Source organism: Aquarana catesbeiana, linkage group LG04, assembly GCF_042186555.1.
Source record: "Aquarana catesbeiana isolate 2022-GZ linkage group LG04, ASM4218655v1, whole genome shotgun sequence".
NCBI classification, from domain to species: Eukaryota; Metazoa; Chordata; class Amphibia; order Anura; family Ranidae; genus Aquarana; species Aquarana catesbeiana.
In genome coordinates, this window is record NC_133327.1 from 12251867 (window position 1) to 12272393 (window position 20527).

Genomic DNA, 20527 nt, shown 5'->3' on the forward strand with positions numbered 1-20527 from the left:
GTACCCGCTCCGCCTAACGCGCTTTGTCATACGTGACGCTATCTTGTCACATATGGAGAAGATGGCTTAACCTTTCATTTATTTACATTCCTGTCATTATGTACAGAGTCACTTTTTTTAAAGCGGGTTACTGGAAGGGAGAGGATAAGAAAGACCTCAATAATGTGGTGATGCGCAAGCATTCTCTAGCAGGCTAAAGAGGGACAGGGGTTGTAGGTGGCTGCAAGCTGTGAATAGTCTGATCTTCCTCTGGCTGTATAGTATGGTATATCGCAGGTAAATCGATTGCCCCCAAGGCTAAGATCTTGGAGTAGGAATGGAGCATTCCATACAGATTTAGGCACAGAATAGAGATGCACATGGTAAGTATGGGTTTTACTGGGTTCATTTAGTTTAGTGATTGATTTAAAAAAAAATAGTTGAGGGTTATGTTAGGGTTGAGGTTTGCCACCTACCCAACATCTGTGCAATTTACCCAACCTAATAAATGTCCTCTTATACTTAATTGCTCTCTGAAGCTTTCCAGGACTGGGTTGTCTCATTTTATTATTTTACGAAAAACTGGCTACCTGACTCCTTGGATTTATTTTTTCAGCCTTAAGCTATCCATACTACCTCCAGTCTTGGCCAATGTGTATGGCTTGCCTTAATTAGTGCCTCAGTATTTGCTTCCTACAAACCTATATAACATTGTGTTACCCCGTGTAACCAGTAGTATTGTTTGCTTCATGTCCTTTGGTTTGGGGTAGAGTAGAAGGTTTTTGCATGTCTTAATTCTGTCTCTGAAATCGAAATGAAACATGACGGCAGATGTTACAGAGATGAGCCAATTACTGCTGCCTCCGGGGTCTTTTTGTGTACTCGGTTTCCTGAGCAAACGTCCCCTCAGACCTCTGATCACATATGGCCATGATAGAAGTGCTTAATGTGCCTAAATAAAATAACATCATTCCCTTTTATACTTTGTCATTATTAAAATGTGAATGTTACAGAAGAATTTGTATAAGCAAGGATGCAGATTAAAGGATAACTGTGTCTTTCCTATCAAAATAAAGATCTCGGATGCAGAGTAAGCACTCTAGAAACATAGAAGAGCAATGACCGAAAACAACCAAGTGGTCCATCAAATATAGATCTAGGGTTGTCTCGAGCATGTTTAAATTCACTTACTGTTGACTGACTCGCCACTTCTGCTGGAAGTCTGTTTCCAGCATCAACTACTCTTTCTGTAAAATACTTTCTAAGGTTAGTTTTGAACCTTCCTACTGCTAGTTTGAGGTCACGTCCCTGTGTTCTTAATCTTGGCTCCATATTGAAAATACTGTCCTCCTGAACCTTTTGTGTATTTAAAGGTTTCAATCATGTCCCACAATATTGTAAATGAGGTCTAACTAAGCTTTATTAATACCTCCTTCCTCCTGCTATTGGTTCCTCTAGTGATAACTAAAGATCTATATAGAGGAATCAGGACCTGCTTCCTCCTGCTGGTGACCCCCTCTAGTGATATGAAGATTTATATAGAGGAATCGGGACCTCCTGCTGTTAGCCCCTCTAGTGATATAAAGATCTATATAGAGGAATCGGGAACTCCTTCCACCTGCTGGTGACCCCTCTAGTGATATGAAGATCTATATAGAGGAAGCAGGACCTCCTGCTGGTGGCCCCTCCAGTGATATGAAGATCTATATAGAGGAATCGGGACCTCCTTCCACCTGCTGGGGGCCCCTCTAGCGATATGAAGATCTATATAGAGGAATCGGGACCTCCTTCCACCTGCTGGTGACCTCTCTAGTGATATGAAGATCTATATAGAGGAATCAGGACCTCCTTCCACCTGCTGGTGACCCCTCTAGTGATATGAAGATCTATATCCGGGTTTCTCAACCAGGGCTCCTCCAGAGGTTGCCAGGGGTTCCTTGAGCAATTTCTGCCTCTCAGATATGTTCCCACTGACACCATTGATCTTTTTCACTATCTGTAAAGGGGTAATTCTTCCCAATGACCACAAGTTTAAAGAACATTCTTACCACTGACCATCACACTAATGTATCTAGTTGTAGATACAGATATTTTTAGCAGGGGTTCCCTGGGGCGAAAAGTTATTTCAAGGGTTCCTCTGTTGAAAGGTTGAGAAAGGCTGATCTATATAGAGGAAGCAGGACCTCCTGCTGGTGGCCCCTCTAGAGATATGAAGATCTATATAGAGGAATTAGGACCTCCTGCTGGTGCATTATTTTACATTTAGAAAATTTGTACTGCAGTTTCCACTGCTATAATCAATCCTCCAGCAATGCCAAATCTTGTTCTATGTTAGACACCTCCAGGGATTTCAACCCTCTTACACACCTTTGTGTCATCAGCAAAAAGTCATACCTAACCCACCAAGACTTTAGTTATGTCACTTATCACTAGATTAAATATGAAAGAACCTTGTACAGGGTCTTGTGTTTCACCACTAGTTATGGATCTCTGTTCTGAACGAACCCCATTTACAACCACACTCTGGTATCTCTCTTTTGGCTCACTGCATATCCATTGAACCACCCAAGGGTTAAGACGTAGCTCGTACAACATTTTTGAGATCATTTTGTGGAACTGTGTCATATGCTTTGCCCAAATCATGATGGTCTATTTCCACAGCACCACCCTGGTCCAGAACATTAGTGATCTATCTTCTTTTTGGGAGGGATTCCAGTACTTCTACCATTACAGGTGTTAAACTGATTGGCCTGCAGTTGCCAATGTCTTTCCTGCTACCCTTCTGGTGATTGGGTACGATGTCAGTTGTCTGCCAGTCATGCGGGTCTGCTCCTGTCAGAAGAGAGATCTGGAAGTTCTCTGAGAACTCTTGAGTTAAATACCATCAGGAATGCGTTGCTTTAATTGTTAATCTGCCACCATGATCCCTAAGCTGGCTGTTTTTGCTAGTAGATTTTCGAATCAACTAAAAATTCTCAGTACTCTTAATGAATTAACAAGTCATTAGAAAGTACTTCACATTTTCCTTTTTTGCTTTTTAACATTTGTTTTAGGAATGAATAAACGTTCCAAAACGAAAAACCACACTGTTGGAAATTCATTCATTTTTGAGAAAAATTTCCCATCCTTCGAGTTTTCTCATCACTGCAGTTGAAAATGAATGTTAATCTGACCCTGCTAATGATTAGAAAATCAAACGAATGTTCTTAAGTTGGAAGGCAAGTCAAAATCTAAGCTTAACCCTTTCATGACTAAGCCTATTTTTGAAATTTGGTGTACAAGTTAAAATCTGTATTTTTTGCTAGAAAATTACTTAGAACCCCAAAACATATATATTTTTTAGAAGAGAATCTAGAGAATAAAATGGAGATTGTTGCAATATTTTATATCACACGGTATTTGTGCAGCAGTGTTTTAAAACGCAAATTTTTGGGAAAAGGGACACTTTCTTGAAGTTTAAAAAATCCAAACAGTAAAGTTACCCCAATTTTTTTGTATAATGTGAAAGATGATGTTACGAGTAAATAGATACCAAACATGTCATGCTTTATAATTGCACCCACTCGTGGAATGGCGACAAACTACGGTACCTAAGAATTTCCATAGGCGACGCTTTAAATTTTTTTTACAGTTACCAGGTTAGAGTTACAGAGGAGGTCTAGTACTAGAATTATTGCTCTCGCTCTGACGATCGCGGCGATACCTCACATGTGTGATTTGAACACCGTTTACATATGCGGGCGCGACTTCCGGATGCGTTTTCTTTACTGTGCGAGCTCGCGGGCGCTTTAAACCATTTTTATTTATTTATTTATTTATTTTTATTTTTATAAATTGTGTTTTAAAAAAAAATAAAAAATTTTTTATGACTTTTATTGCTGTCACAAGGAATGTAAACATCCCTTGTGACAGTAATAGGTGATGACAGGTACTCTTTATGGAGGGATCAGGGGGGTCTAAAAGATGCGGCGATTCTGAATACTGTGTATTTTTTTTTAAACCGGCGCCATTGGCAGCCGAGTAAACGGGAAGTGACGTCATGACGTCGCTTCCGCGTTTACAATTGGAAGGCTGGAATGAAGCCTTCCACGGCTTCATTCCAGCCCGCCCCCAGCCGCAGCCGATTGGTCACCGGGCCTCCCGATTGGCACGGGAGGCCCGGTAAGAGCAGCGGGAGGGGGGGGGATGTCCCCTCCCGCTCCTCCGGTATAACAGCCGAGCGGCTTTTAACCGCATCGGTTGTTCTACTCGGATAGTTGATCGCCCGCTGTAAACATGATGTATTCTCGTTGTACTCTTTGGCAATTAATAAATTCCAACTTTGTTCACCAATTTATTCTTTTGCAACCACGTGCCTCAATTAAAGTCCCACCCCCTTGCCCTCCCCCTTCTTGCCCGCTGTAAACAACGATACCGGGATGATGCTTGAAGCTGCGGGCATCATCCCGGTATAACCCCGGAAAGCCGAGTACGCACATCTGCATACGCTCGGCGGGAAGGGGTTGTAAACCCTCAAGGTTTTTCACCTTCACCTTGAAAAACCTCCTGTGATGCAGCAGCCCCCCCCCCCAGAGCCCACTTTTTACTTACCTTAACCCGGTCTTTCCAGCGACGGGATGAGCACACCAGGTCCAGCCGATGTCTCGGTTCCTGAGTGGATAGATTGATGGCAGCACAGCCATTGGCTCCCCCCGCTGCAGTCAATCAGACCCAATTACGCGGTGGGCGGGGCCGAGCCCTGCTGTCTGTGTCAATGGACGCAGCAGCAGGACATGGGAGCACGTCTGAACGAGTTCCGCCGAGGAGGGGGCATCTCAACGGAAGCCAGGAGCGCCGCTGAGGGACCTCCAGAAGAGGAGGATCGTGGCCACTCTGTGCAAAACCAACTGCACAGAGGAGGTAAGTATGACATGTTTGGTTTTTTTTTTTTAAACAAACTTTTACATATAATTTTAAATTTACTCCCTCCCCCATTCTAAACCTATTCTGCAGTATCTACCCTGTAAAAGGAAAGATGTCTATCCACTTGCCTGACCGCCTCACATATGAGTACGGTGGCAGAGCAGCTCTCCTGTGCCAGATCAGTTATCTTGTACGTGATCCAGCACTTTGGGTAGGAGGTGCGTGCACGCGCTTGGCCGTGCTGTGATTAGGCAGAGCACAAGCCGATCTGCGGGTAACTGCCAATGATTGCCCTCCGGCACCCACTGATCGGCTAGGATGAAGACCGGACAGAGGCCTGTCAATGTAAAAAATATAGAGCTCTGTCCTGTCAGTGGGAATGTGTTGGTTTTTGTTTCCCTACAAAGCAGGGAATAAAAACCAGCACATCCCTTAGTGAAAGCACCTCATATTACACACACACACACACGCAAACACACAGGTTGATTAGGCACACATTTAACCATTTGATTGCCCTAGATGTTTAACCCCTTCCTAGCCAGTGTCATTAGTACAGTAACAGTGCATATTTTTAGCACTGATCACTGTATTGGTGTCACTGGTTCCCACAAAGTGTCAGTTAGTGTCAGATTTCCCGTCATACAATAACATTCCTGCTATTAGTCTCTGATCACCACCATAACTAGTATAAAAATAAATTAAAAAAAATTCCAGTGTATATATACCATAGTTTGTAGACAAAACTTTTGCGCAAACCAATTATTATTGTATTTATTCATTGTGATCGTATCGCCCCTTATGTATTTTATATATGGTGACCATATCCCCCCCTATGTATTTACAGATGGTGATCGTATCCCCACCTTATGTATTTATACATGGGGTCATATCCCCCCCCCATGTATTTATACATGGTGATCATATCCCCCCTTACAGTGAGGGGAAAAAAATATTTGATCCCCTGTTGATTTTGTACATTTGCCCACTGACAAAAATGATCAGTCTATAATTTTGATGAAAGGTTTATTTTAACAGTGAGAGACAGAATAACATTTCCAAAAAGTTATAAATTGATTTTCATTTTAATGAGTGAAATAAGTATTTGACCCCTTCGCAAAACATGACTTAGTACTTGGTGGAGAAACCCTTGTTGGCAATCACAGAGGTCAGACGTTTCTAGTAGTTGGCCACCAGGTTTGTACACATCTCAGGAGGGATTTTGTCCACCTCCTCTTTGCAGATCCTCTCCAAGTCATTAAGGTTTCGAGGCTGACATTTTGTAACTCGAACCTTCAGCTCCCTCCACATATTTTCTATGGGATTAAGGTCTGGAGACTGGCTAGGCCACTCCAGGACCTTTAATGTGCTTCTTCTTGAGCCACTCCTTTGTTGCCTTGGCTGTGTGTTTTGGGTCGTTGTCATGCTGGAATATCCATCCACAACCCATTTCCAATGCCCTGTCTGAGGGAAGAAGGATTTCACCCAAGATTTGACGGTACATGGGCCCCGTCTATCGTCCCTTTGATGCAGTGAAGTTGTCCTGTCCCCTTAGCAGAAAAACACCCCCAAAGCATAATGTATTCACCTCCATGTTTGACGGTGGGGAGGGTGTTCTTGGGGTCATAGGCAGCATTCCTCCTCCTCTTCCAAACACAGCGAGTTGAGCTGATGCCAAAGAGCTTGATTTTGGTCTCACCTGACCACAACACTTTCACCCAACTTGGTTCTCCTCTGAATAATTCAGATGTTCATTAGCTAACTTCAGATGGGCCTGTACATGTGCTTTCTTGAGCAGGGGGACCTTGCGGGCGATGCAGGATTTCAGTCCTTTTGTGGCGTAGTGTGGTACCAATTGTTTTCTTGGTGACTATGGTCCCAGCTGCCTTGAGTTTATTGACAAGATTCTCCCGTGTAGTTCTCATGATCATTGAAACTCCTCTAGGTGAGATCTGGCATGGAGCCCCAGACCGAGGGAGATTGACAGTTATTTTGTGTTTCTTCCATTTGCAACTAATCGCACCAACTGTTGTCACCCTCCCACCAAGCTTCTTGGCGATGGTCTTGTAGCCTATTTTAGCCTTGTGTAGGCCTACAAACTTGTCCCTGACATCCTTGGATAGCTCTTTGGTCTTGACCATGGTGGAGATTGGAATCTGATTGCTTCTGTGGACAGGTGTCTTCTATACAGGTAACCAGCTGAGTTTAGGAGCACTCCCTTTAAGAGAGTGCTCCTAATTTCAGCTTGTTATCTGTATAGCAGACACCTGGGAGCCTGAAATCTTGCTGATTGATGGGGGATCAAATACTTATTTCACTCATTAAAATGCAAATCAAGAACTTTTTTGAAATGCGTTTTTCTGGATATTTTTTGTTTTTCTGTCTCTCACTGTTAAAATAAACCTACCATTAAAATTCTAGACTGTGGGCATACGTACAAAATCAGCAGGGGATCAAATACTTTTTTCCCTCACTGTAACCCCATTTGCTGAAATCTCATTGAAGCTTCAGAAGTCCTTTTTCAACCTTTTCTGCATTTTTAATTAAAATAATCCCTGGTGACCCTTCTACAAAGATTATCACTGATGCACTTCCTGTTATAGGGTGACAACGCTCTGTTTCCCATTTGTGCTCTAGTTTTGTCACCCTGTCACATGGACCTCACATAAGAAGCCATTCTAACATAACACACAGACATGGTCCACAATTGCCACCATCAGAAAATCCATCCTGAGGAACACCATGAAACAATCTCTGGAGGGCGTGTAGGCAGGAGAAAAAAGGCTGCAGGAGATCAGCAGCTCTAAAATGTAACAGCGAATGAACAGAAGTGAAAACGAGGAATTTTAATGGGGTTATATCTGCTTTAACAAGCATTTCAGAAGATTCTTGTCTTTCAGATAGTTGTGGTCAATTAAAGCACTTTATAAATCAGTGCAGAGAACCAGATGTGAGGAACGTACATTGACTAACATGGGACAGATTTCTTGATTTGCCTGCTACTGCTAATAGTAAAATGCGACTCGTGGCCTGCAGAGAGGCCGCTCCGTCAATGTGTTTTCACTTTTCCAGGAAGTCTGCACTTTGATCTTTTCTCTTTCTGGAATGACTTCATGCTTTATTAACTCTTGTCCATGGCACACCCTGCAATCTCTGTATTTGTGAGAATATATCCTGTTGGGTGGTATGAAGAACATTTTTGACAGGGAGAAACTGACTAGGTATGATGCAGTGGTGGTGTCCCGGAAAATATCTGCCACTGCTTGTTTTCCAAGGAGGGTTTCTCTCTTGTGTCTTAAAGAGGACCTGTTGGGTCATAGGTTATTAGAAAGCCATTTTCATACCCGATCCGGAAACAGTGTTCGTTTTATTTTTATTCAGTGGCTTGGTGGATAACACTTCTTCTTCCTTGCAGCACTGGGGTCCTATGTTCGGATCCCGCTCAGGACACCATCTACATGGTTTGCATTTTCTCCCTGTGCTTACGTAAGCGCACCCTACTATCCATGTATTTGTGGAAATCTGTTCTGCTTGGTGCATCCAGGCATTCAAGTTTTCTCCCACACTCCAAAAACATGCCGGTAGGTTAATTGGCTTCAGTCTAAATTGGCCCGAGTATGTATATATATGTAAGCTAGGGACCTTAGGGCACTGGTTGGCAACTTGCAAGGGAAAGGGCGCCTTAAATGCAGCCCCTAATGTTGCCAAAGGGTCGCACGTAATATTTATTGCATGTAATGCTGCAGGAGGACTTACTAGAGGAAATGGTCAGAGATTGTTCTGTTAGTGTGGTAGGAGACCATTAGAGAATAGGGGTTGCATTAGACCACTGGATTTTACTTCAATTCAAGTGAGAATAAAGGTGTTTTTTTTTTTTTGTTTTTTTTTAATAACAAATATGTTCTTCTTACCTGCTCTATGTAATGGTTTTGCACAGAGCAACCTCGATCCTCTTCTCAGGTCCCCTGCCGGCACTCCTTGCTCCTTCCACTTGACCAGTGCCCCCAAAAGCAAGCCGTTTGCTATGGGGGCACTGGTGTGTGCTCGCTCTAGAGCCCTGCTCTGTGTCTATAAGACACACAGACCCATGCCTCAGCCCTGCCCCCCTCTCTCCTCATTGGATCCTGCCTGACTTTGAAGCTAGGCTTACAACGCCATAGGAACATAGGACAAAGTACTGCATATAATTTGTCCCCTGGGGACAGAATGCTGAAAGAAATTGACCAGAGAGTTATTCTTTAAAGCATCACCACAGCATCAGTTTTAAAAGGTGGTCAGCCCTGCAAAAGAAGCCCAACTATAATTACCTTTCTACTTTGAACACCAGTGCTGCAGGTGTCTGGGACACCGGTGCTGCAGGTGTCTGGGACACCGGTGCTGCAGGTGTCTGGGACACCGGTGCTGCAGGTGTCTGGGACACCGGTGCTGCAGGTGTCTTGGGACACCGGTGCTGCAGGTGTCTTGGGACACCGGTGCTGCAGGTGTCTGGGACACCGGTGCTGCAGGTGTCTTGGGACACCGGTGCTGCAGGTGTCTTGGGACACCGGTGCTGCAGGTGTCTTGGGACACCGGTGCTGCAGGTGTCTTGGGACACCGGTGCTGCAGGTGTCTTGGGACACCGGTGCTGCAGGTGTCTTGGGACACCGGTGCTGCAGGTGTCTTGGGACACCGGTGCTGCAGGTGTCTTGGGACACCGGGGTTGCAGGTGTCTTGGGACACCGGGGCTGCAGGTGCCTTGGGACACCGGGGCTGCAGGTATTTGGCCCTTCCATGTGGGTTGAATAGCCTCATGCTGGCTGGTATGTCCTGTAGGGTGGAAGAGTAAATTGCAGTCCTGTAGCACTGCTAAGCAGAAAGCACAACCTGCAACCTGCAAAAGTAACAAGGAAGTGTGGCTGTTCCCATGTACAGGTTAAATGAACCCTTTCCCTCCAGCCATACATTGTGCAGCATGGAGGTGGATTTCATGCCATGCCGCCACGTCCCTTTTTTAAATGCCCTCAGCACTGTAACTGTGAGCATGGGACAGATTCTTGATCATGTGATCACCGTTACAGCCAATCACATTGGTGACACGATTAGTAAACCTGAGCCTCCAGCATTATATTGGCTTCAAGGGATAGTGGAAAGGGAGTTAAGAACCCATCTATAGTAACATGTTTTCCATGTAGCTGATCGCATTCAAAAACATGTATACAATAGAAAAAACTTTATTGAAAAGGACGACCATTTCCCTTTAGCAACAGATGCCTGGACGAGTCTCTAGCTTCCATTAGTGCTTTGCCTTTGGTTAGGAACAGTGATATCTTTGTGGCTTTTAATTCTTCGACATGAAAAGGTTATTTTGCACTAAGCAGCCTTTATATCCGGGCCTTTTTATTAAAGGATAGAAAGGATACTCACCCCTGGCCCAGCAGTACAGGGATCTTATGAATGTGATGGATTGTTAATCTGTAATTGAGTTCATAGCTTAACCCTACAGGGCTCTAGAGAGTCAAGAGGACCCTTGTTTTCAGTGAGAGGATATCGTTTTCGGTTTATGTGATTTAATAAGATATCTTTGTTTAAAAATGTTGAACTTTAAACCATCAGTCCTCAGTTCCGCTCATCAACTTAAAGGCCGATTCCCACCTTTCCATGATCGGTAATGTACAGGAAATCCAGCATTTTCATGTGGGTTACCACAACGTACTACAAATTATTGTACAGGTGCTACTCAAAAAATTAGAATATCGTGCAAAAGTTCATTTATTTCACTAATGCAACTTAAAAGGTGAAACTAATATATGAGATGGACTCATTACATGCAAAGCAAGATAGTTCAAGCCGTGATTTGTCATAATTATGATTATTGGCTTACAGCTCATGAAAACCCTAAATCCACAATCTCAGAAAATTTGAATATTGTGAAAAGGTGCAATATTCTAGGCTCAAAGTGTCCCACTCTAATCAGATAATTAAGCCATAACACCTGCAAAGGGTTCCTGAGCCTTTAAATGGTCTCTAATGGCCCGTACACACGATCCGATTATCGTACGACGGATCGTCCAACTTTCCCCGCTTGCTTGTCGCATCGGGACCAGAATAGTAAAAAATACTCCCGAAAAAGCTCATACGACGACAATTGACCGCCCCGCTTGCGTAGTATGGTGTATTTTAGTGATGTAATGTACGTGTGACCCCTCTAGTCACGCCTGCAGCATAGACGACGAGAGTTCCGTCATTGCACACGAATGGCCGTTCTGACTCAAAGTTCATTCTGACTAGCACACTTCTTCTAGTACGGTAGTTCTTTCAGACTGGCACGGTCGTTCGTCCACGATGGATCATTGCATGCAAAAAATGATTGGAATAATGGCCATACAAAATGTCCTTAAACAGAATAAAAAAAAACGTAGAAGGACATGGACAAAAGAGTGGTGCTTGCCATATCCTTTTTGGACTTCTGATTTGGTGTGTTTGCAATTTTTTGTTTAGTGTTTCCTGAAATTAAACAAAATAAATGCATTGTAAAATACATCGAAATGTGACAATATGCATTTTTTGAAAAGGATTACAATAAAATCTTACTTTTATTAATGATCTGATGAATTTTTTGGAGTTGCGCATGTTCTCTATGTTTAAGATCAGACCATCTTTTGCGTAATTGATCTTTGGACCGCAGGATTTCATGCTTCTTATTTATATCCTCAATTACTTTATCCAGTATGCGATCCTTATGTGCATTCGGTTTGTTGTAGTTCTTTAGCTTCCCATCGTAATCATAGGTTTCAAACGACCTCACGAGCTCCACCATTTCTGCTCTACTCATGGCTGTTGCCTTTGTTTTGCCTGCATGCTTCTTCTTATGCCCAGGCGTGCTCTCCTCTGCTTTCTCCATGCTGTAATGGCGCTAGTGTAGGCCCTATGTCGCAGACTGCGTTGCGTGATCACGGGGCACAGAAGGGCGGAGCTTACGACACATGCGCCGAGACTCAAAACGATGCAGGATCATTCACATGACGTTCTTTCGGTACTTTAATTCCAAGCATGGTGATTCTTCCGTATTGTTTATTTGATATTACTTCCGGGGTCATTAGCAGCTTCCGATTATGCGCAATAGTTCGCTTACGAGTTTTTACGGACGATTGCTGTACACATTACACGATTATCGTTCGTTCCACTGACGTACGAGAAATTATGGGGCTTGCTCCGTCGATATTTTTCATTTGCACAGTCGGAATCGGGTGTCGAAAGTAGTGTACACACGATACGAAAATCGTACGATCCTTCCTCGGATGACCGTTTTCGTACGATAATCGGATCGTGTGTACGGGCCATAAGTCTGGTTCAGTAGGAATCACAATCATGGGAAAGACTGCTGACCTGACGGTTGTGCAGAAAACCATCACTGACACCCTCCATAAGGAGGGAAAGCCTCAAAAGGTAATTGCAAAAGAAGTTGGATGTTCCCAAAGTGCTGCATCAAAGCACATTAATAGAAAGTTATGTGGAAGTGAGCAGGGATGACCGCAGCCTGGAGAGGATTGTCAGGAAAAGGCCATTCAAAATGTTGGGGAGTGGACTAAGACTGGAGTCAGTGCATTAAGAGCCACCACACAGACGGATCCTGGACATGGGCTTAAAATGTCGTTTTCCTCTTGTCAAGCCACTCCTGAACAACAAACAACGTCAGAAGCGTTTTACCTGGGCTAAAGAAAAACAGACCTGGTCTGTTGCTCAGTGGTCCAAAGTCCTCTTTTCTGATGAGAGCAAATTTTGCATCTCAATTGGAAACCAAGGACCCAGAGTATGGAGGAAGAATGGAGAGGCACACACTGCAAGATGCTTGAAGTCCAGTGTGAAGTTTCCAGAGTCTGTGTGAATTTGGGGAGCCATGTCATCTGCTGGTGTTGGTCCACTGTGCTTCATTTAGTCCAGGGTCAACGCAGCCGTCTACCAGGAGATTTTGGAGCACTTCATGCTTCCTTCCACAGACGAGCTCTATGGGGATGCTGACTTAATTTTCCAGCAGGACTTGGCAACTGTCTACACTGTCAAGCACCAAAACCTGGTTCAATGACCGTGGGATTACTGTGCTTGATTGGCCAGCAAACTCGCCTGACCTGAACCCCATAGAAAATCTATGGAGCATTGCCAAGAGAAAGATGAGAGACATGAGACTGAACAATGCAGAAGAGCTGAAGGCCGCTATTGAAGCATCCTGGTCTTCCATAACACCTCAGCAGTGCCACAGGCTGATAGCTTCCATGCCACACCACATTGAAGCAGTAATTGCTGCAAAAGGGGCCCAAACCAAGTACTGAGTACATATGCATGCTTTTACTTTTCAGAGGTCCGACATTGTTCTATGTACAATCCTTGTTTTATTGATTGCATGTAATATTCTAATTTTCTGAGATTGTGGATTTGGGGTTTTCATGAGCTGTAAGCTAATAATCATAACAATTATGACAAATCATGGCTTGAACTATCTTGCTTTGCATGTAATGAGTCTATCTCATATATTAGTTTCACCTTTTTAAGTTGTATTAGTGAAATAAATTAACTTTTTTGCACGATATTCTAATTTTTTGAGTATCACCTCTATATGTGCATTCTGAATAGCAACGCAATGCACATACTGTGTATTCAAGTGGACCAGTTCGACCACAACATAGATGTGAATACTCTCCCTTGTAGTTACATTGATAAACTACAGAAACAACCGCCTACGCTCAAATGTGGTGACAGGTTTCCAATCTTCCAGACTGTGACTATGGCGCTAGCATGCCTTGCCCCCCTCCTAGGACTGAGGGTGTCCCTTCATATGCAGCACTACAAAACAACCAAAAGAAGGCACACCACCCTAGCGCATTACATTCATAAACTGTTTATTAGATGAAAGCAAATACACACACTCACAAGCAAATTTTAGTTTACAGGCATATCAAAAGCCACTACCGCCAGATCTGTAATACCTGATTCACAGCATGGGAAGAAGCCCTCAAGGTCCAATAATACTTGCGTGTTTTGACAGGCTCTGATGAAGAGAGGTTGTCCCTTGAAATGCGTATGCTGCATTGGACCTTGAGGGCTTCCTCCCATACTGTGGATCAAGTATTACAGATCTCATTGATATGCATGCTAAATTGGTTGTGAGTATATTATTTGCTTTCATCTGTTATTAAACCGTGTGTGAAGGTAATGTGCTAGGCCGGTGGGCCCTCTTGTTGCTTTTTTTTTTTTTTTTGTGTGCTTAGATGCTCGTTAAGGGCCCATTTAAAAAGAATGTGCTGCCCTACAACAAAGCCCGTCCGCATACTTGCACAGGGCATTTACACCTGCTTACTGTACCCCTGGTCTGACACTGTATGTGTGCATTTGGGAACCAATTGTACAGTATTTTCTATTTTTTTTTTTTTTTTTTTTTGGTGCATGATCGTACGCACAATGACCTAGCAAAGCTAGAATACCTTCTTTAAAAAAAAGTACAGCCAAAGCTCGTTTTTGTGGATCACAGGAGTGCAGTTTCTTTTGTACTCCTGTGACCTGTTTTCAGTAGACAGCGGGCTGACCTCCCAGAGCCGGTCCAGGCTCAGGGCAAGATCACGACAATGACGTTGGGGTCCGCCCACAGCGAGCCACTGAGAACCTGAACCAGTGTTCTGTCAAAATCGCCAATTACTTCGTTTCTGGTCACTCTTCAGGAGCGATGATTGCAAATTTCGACGACTGGGCTGTTTTGACAGAACATAGGCAGCATATACAGTACGGTAGACGATATAATGAAAGAACATTGTTGGTCCGACCGATGATAACCAACAACATGGCCGCCTCCAAGATTGTGATAACCTATTTCCTCGGCTGTGTTGACAGAACACCAAGTGAGGAAAAAGGTTGTTGCCATCTTGGAGGCGGCCATGTTGTTGGTTATCATCGGTCGGACCAACGATGTTCTTTCATTATATCGTTTATCGTACTGTATATGCTGCCGGTGTTCTGTCAAAACAACCAAGTCATCAAAATCTGCAATGATCGCTGCTATAGAGTAACCGGAAGTAACGTAATTGGCTATTTTGATGAGTTGGGTCGTTTGACAGAACACTGGCTGCCCCTGCCCCCTCCACAGTCCAGCACTCAAGTCAACGAGAGGAGGGGCCGAGCAGACAGCGGTGATTGACAGTCAGCAGCTCTCTGCTCACAAAGCTCTGAAAACCAAGCAATCAGCGATGTTTGATCGCTCAGTTCTCTGACCTAGAGCTGGCGTGGGGCAGATGCAGCAGTGAATCGATGCTGCATGCAGCTAGGTAAGTATGATTAACCAAACAAGAATTCCATACCTCCTTTTATAAATTCCAATTAGCTTATGTCCCAAGATACAATGGGGCATTGTTATAAGTCAAGAAATTCAAAGTAGCTATAAAGCCTAAAAGCCAAGGCATTTTTCACCTTGATGCATTCCCTTCATTAAGGTAAATGTCCCACTTATATTACCCCCCTCCCCATATACTCACCCAAGTTCTGTCTTGATCGAGTGCTGTTCCCATCTGCTCTCTCTTTTTCTTTCTCTCTCTATCGCTCTCTCTCTCTCTGTCTCTTTTTCGCTCTTTCGCTCGCTCTTTCTTTCTTTCGCTCGTTCTTTCTTTCGCTCTTTCTTTCGCTCTTTCTTTCGCTCTTTCTCCTTTCTTTCTTGTTCTTTCTTTCTTGCTCGCTCTCTCGCTCTCTTCCTCTCTTTCGCTATCTCGCTCTCTCTTGCTCTCTTCCGCTATCTCTCTCTCTCTCTCGCTCTCTTCCTCTCTTTCACTATCTCGCTCGCACTCTCTCTTGTGCACTCTCTCTCGCTCTCCCTCTACCTCTCCTTCTCTTTTCTCTCTCTTTCTCTTTTCTCTCTCTCTCTCATTCCATCTCTCCCTCATTCTATCTCTCTCTCTCTTGTTCTATCGCTCTCTCTCTGGTCACAGAGGCAGGAGCCATTAGCTCCTGCTGCTGTCAACCAAATCCTATAAGGAGGGTGCTGGGGCAGGGCTGAGTTGCGCTGTGTGTTTATGGATGCACACATCCTGGCTTGGAAACAAACCTGTATGTCTGCCCTGCAAACTGCTTGCTATGGGGGTAGATACAGAAGAAGTGCAGAGTGCCAGCAGGGGACCATAGAAGAAGAGGTTCAGGACTGATCTGTGCAATACCATTGCACAGAGCAGGTAAGCATAACATATTTATTATTTTAATAAAAAAAAAAATGTAAGGTTCACAAGCGCTTTAAGGGAGACTAAGAAATTTTAATTCTGAATCCTAAATTTAGAAAACATGGCAAGTATAGGCTGTAAACAGTGGGGAGGCCTGCCTTGCACCAGGTTTCCAGCACTCTCAAAGCCGTAACGGTCTGTTAAGGCCTCTTTGAAGCGTATGAATTGTTAATGAACAAAGCAGTAAATCTTACTTTACAAAGGTTATCCTAAGCCCTCTATAATAACATATTAAAATGACTGTGCCTTAGCTGTTTCATGCCATGAACTGTGTGTGTGTGTGTAATGACTTTGGCCACATCCACCTTCCAGAAATAACTCACATATTTTAGACAGCATCTCCTTACAGATAACAGCCACTTATTTAATCTAACAAAGGCTTCTTCTCTTCAGAGGAGAGCTGGCTCCCAAAATAGAATGTCGTGTGCTAATAACCAATGGACTAACACTTTAGAGGAGCAGGGCCCCAGCTTTCTATCGCTCAGTGGGCAGGAGACATCGGACTGACCCAAAGGTCTCAGGTGTTTAGAGTCTGGTTTTTAGAAATGTGACCAGAGATTGGATTACCTTTTTTGATCTTTATTATTTTGCTGGGTTTTTCTAGTGCCAACAGGTTGTGCTGAGCTTTAAGGGAGACGGTACAGCTACAATACAAGACAAAAGGGTTAGGGGGACCCTACTAGAGAGAGCCAAGTGATACAAAAAGATAATGGATGAGGGATGAGTTGATGGAGAAAGTATAAGTTAAGGTACGATAGGCTTTACTAAACAGATGAGTTTTCAGGGATTGCCTAACAGCATACAGAGTAGGAGGTAGCTGGACATTTTGGGGTAGAGAGTCACAAAAGATGGAAGAGTCTCTGAAGAAGTCTTGGAGGTGACAAGGGGGCTAGACTGCAGGAGGTATTGTGAGGAGCGAAGTGAACAGTTTATTGAGATGAGGTTGGTGATGTAGCTTGGGGTAGAGTTGTAAATGGTTTGTATGTTGGTAGTAGTTTTTTTTTTTTAAGAAGCTGGCGAAGCTCACTAAGTGGTTGGTAAGGTGGATGAGTGACAGTAGCATTCAAGATGGACTGAATGGGGGGGGTAGCCTGTGTAGAGGTAGGCCAAAGAGGAGGGAGCTGCAATAGCCTAGGCGAGAAATCGTAAAGAACTGATATTAACCTCTTGGCGCTGACAGCATGCAAATATGCAGCCTCTCAGTGCTGAGCAGCTGCATATTTGTGTGCAATATTGCAAAACAAGCTGTGTGAGAGCGTGTGCCCTGCACGCACCCGGCACAGTTAACGACTGCTAACAGAGAGCCCCCGATCGCAAGACAGCCAATCATGGCACCCACATGATCCTAAACCCTACCCCGCCTCCCGGAATCTGAAACCCCTTTAAGACCTAGGAGGTGCCAGTGCCACTGTCGGTTTTAAGAGACTAGGCATGGTTCACCCTCTTGGTTCGGTTCGTTTGTGTAGAGTGAGTGCTCCAAACCATGCCCAGGAATGGATAAGTATAGGTGACTAGGCTCAGAAGCGTGATCTGGATGGCAGAGGTGATGATGGAAGTGTGTCCAGGAACACTTGCTTATAGCCCGTGTGAGTGCAGAGGAATGGGGAAGGGGAACAATCGAACTGTTCAATTTAACAGTGCCCAGTATAAGTGCACCCTAACTAGCTTGGTGGTGCCATTGGTTAAGAAGTGCCATGTTTTGGAAATGTTATGGAGGTGAAGGCGTCAAGATTGAAATATTAAAGGCTTCAAGAACACTTGGCCTTTATAAAACTCTGTTGTTTTTTTTCCAATAATTGTAATAGACACCCAATGCATTTTAAGGTCAGCACCTTTCTAGAGGGTTAAAAGGATGGTGGTGATAAATAGCATATGGTAAATGTTAACGTTTCAGGTCTCATCAAACTACAACCCAGTGGCCTGGGTTGTAGCTGGATAATCAAAACGTGAGAGATGCTTATTGTAGCATAAAAACCATAGCTGTATTAATAGATAAATGCCTTTTGATAAAATGAAATTAACAATAAGGATTTGTAAGACCTATTCCCTGGAATTCATAATGTCTCTCATGCATTCTAAAAGTGTTGAAGAATGCGCCAAAACCATGTACCTGTCTAGAACTTGTACTTCAATTTGGCTCATGCTGCGCCACTTTTAGAATGCATGAGAGACACTTTTCCAAAATCTGTCTGAGACAGTTTTTCTCTTTGCACAGCAAGAGAGTTGGTCTTAATTGGCTCCACTTTTACATTTGGCACATTCAATGTGACATGATGAAAAATGGTGCATCCAATGTGACATGTGAAAGTGGAGCATTTTAGAGCTACCTGAATTTGATGCATGAGTCGCTGTCAGAACCAAAAGTGTTGGATATGCTTCATGAATTTGGCGCTATACATAAACAAGAGGGATTAATGCCAGAAAAGTGGCTCAGCAGCTTTATTGAAATCCCCTGATTGTATATAAAAAGGCCTTCGCCAGGTAGAATGACCTCCTTGGAGGTTGATGGCATGGGTGAAAAAGAGTATACATCAGCCTTTCTCAACCTTTTCAACTTAGAGGAACCCTTGATATAACTTTCCAGCCTCAGGGAACCCCTGCTAAAAATGACTATATCTACAACTCATGATACATTAGTGTGATGGTCAGTGGAAAGAATGGTCCTTACACTTGTGGCCATTGGGAAGAATTACCACCTTACAGCTGAAAAGATCAATGGTGTCAGTGGGAACTTATCTAATGCCGCGTACACACGAGCGGACTTTTCGACCGGACTGGTCCGACGGAACGAATCCGGCGGACATTTCGACCGTGTGTGGGCTCCATCGGACCTGCAGCAGACTTTTTTCGGTCGAAAATCTGACGGACTTTAGATTTGGAACATGTTTCAAATTTGTCCAAAGGACTCGAGTCCGGTCAAAAAAATCTGCTCGTCTGTATGCTAGTCCGACGGACGAAAACAGACGATAGGGCAGCTATTGGCTACTGGCTATCAACTTCCTTATTTTAGTCCGGTTGTACGTCATTGTACGAATCCGTCGGACTTTGGTGTGATCGTTTGTAGGCAAGTCCGTCGGAAAGACTGTTGGATCTTTTGTCGCCGAAAAGTCCGCCTGTGTGTACAGGGCATTAGAGGTAGAAATTGCTCATTACTCAAGGAACCCCTAGCAACCTCTGAAGGAAGCCTAGTTGAGAAACCCTGGTATACTTATGCCTCGTTTCTACCGAGCGGATCGGTACGGGTCGGATCGGTTTGGAAGGCCTAGAATGGTCCGGCCTATTCAGGCGAGCGTTTTCACTGCAAGTCGGACCGACAGGGGCCATACGTGGGTTTAGAAAAAATGGCGTCACACGTCCACCAATCAGTGTAATGTATCGTAGCTCCGCCCTAACCGAACCGTTCCATTTTCTATGGCCCCACATCTGAAGCAGGACCCTGAATGGAACGGTTTGGTTCGGTTGTATGGGCCACTTTCATAATGGAAACACCCAAAATAGCGTACCGAACCGAACCGATCCGCTCAGTGGAAACGAGGCAATACTGAACAATGAAAGGATAAATAAAAGCTGTATAATATACATGTACCTTTTCATAATATATTTATAATACAGATTGTAAAGAGGTTCTCCAGGAAAGAATTAAAGTAGAACTACAGCCAAAACACCTTTTTAAAATTTCAGATAGTGCGAACATGTCTGACTCTTCTTGCTATCAGTACCTTTGTTGCAGATCTTTCCTCTCACTTTGCAGTGCTACCAGAAGTGGAAGCAAGGGGTTATTGGAGGACAAGGGCTTACATTTCGCTAAAGTCCTGCTTTGAAATTAACCTGTTAATGAGAAAAAAAGTATATAAGCTATCATTACAATAAAAGCCAAGGTATCTGTAGGTTTCCATGCCCACCAGTATAGGATCCCATTATTGACCAAACCGTTTGAACTTGTGTAAAACTGTTGGTGTTCCTGTAAATCACCAAAAATATCTTCAATCCTTACTGTTTTTTGAGCTCTACTTCTCATCATGGGGTGGGTGGTCTACAGCTACTTAGAGCAAGGTGAAAGCCAATGGCTGTATAACCCATTTGACAACTTTTTCATGGACACTGATTACTGTTGCATTCTAAGAACTCTTGAGAAACCCCATAGCCATGAGACAACCGTTGCCTGATCTGGCACTTGTAGGCCGGATTGGGTTAAGATTTCATATATGTGAGGCTTCGCGAGGAGAAAAGGTGAGTATACCTTATCCAATCACTATTGTTTGTTTTTATTCCCTTATAAGCTTGCTCTGACTTGCTCATTTTTGGGAAATTGACTTCCATCCGTTGTCTGTTGGTACCATAAGGAAATACTTGGTGAATGCCCAGAAAATGCTTTCTAGGGCTGTCTAAACTTTCACTTTATACATTTATCCAATACATAA

At 43.7% G+C, this 20527-nt stretch overlaps 1 protein-coding gene across 2 annotated transcripts in view; it reads left to right on the forward strand.

Moving 5' to 3' along the window:
* KIF13B (kinesin family member 13B) overlaps positions 1-20527 on the forward strand; it is a 367935-nt gene that overhangs the window by 49787 nt on the left and 297621 nt on the right. The window lies entirely within an intron of this gene.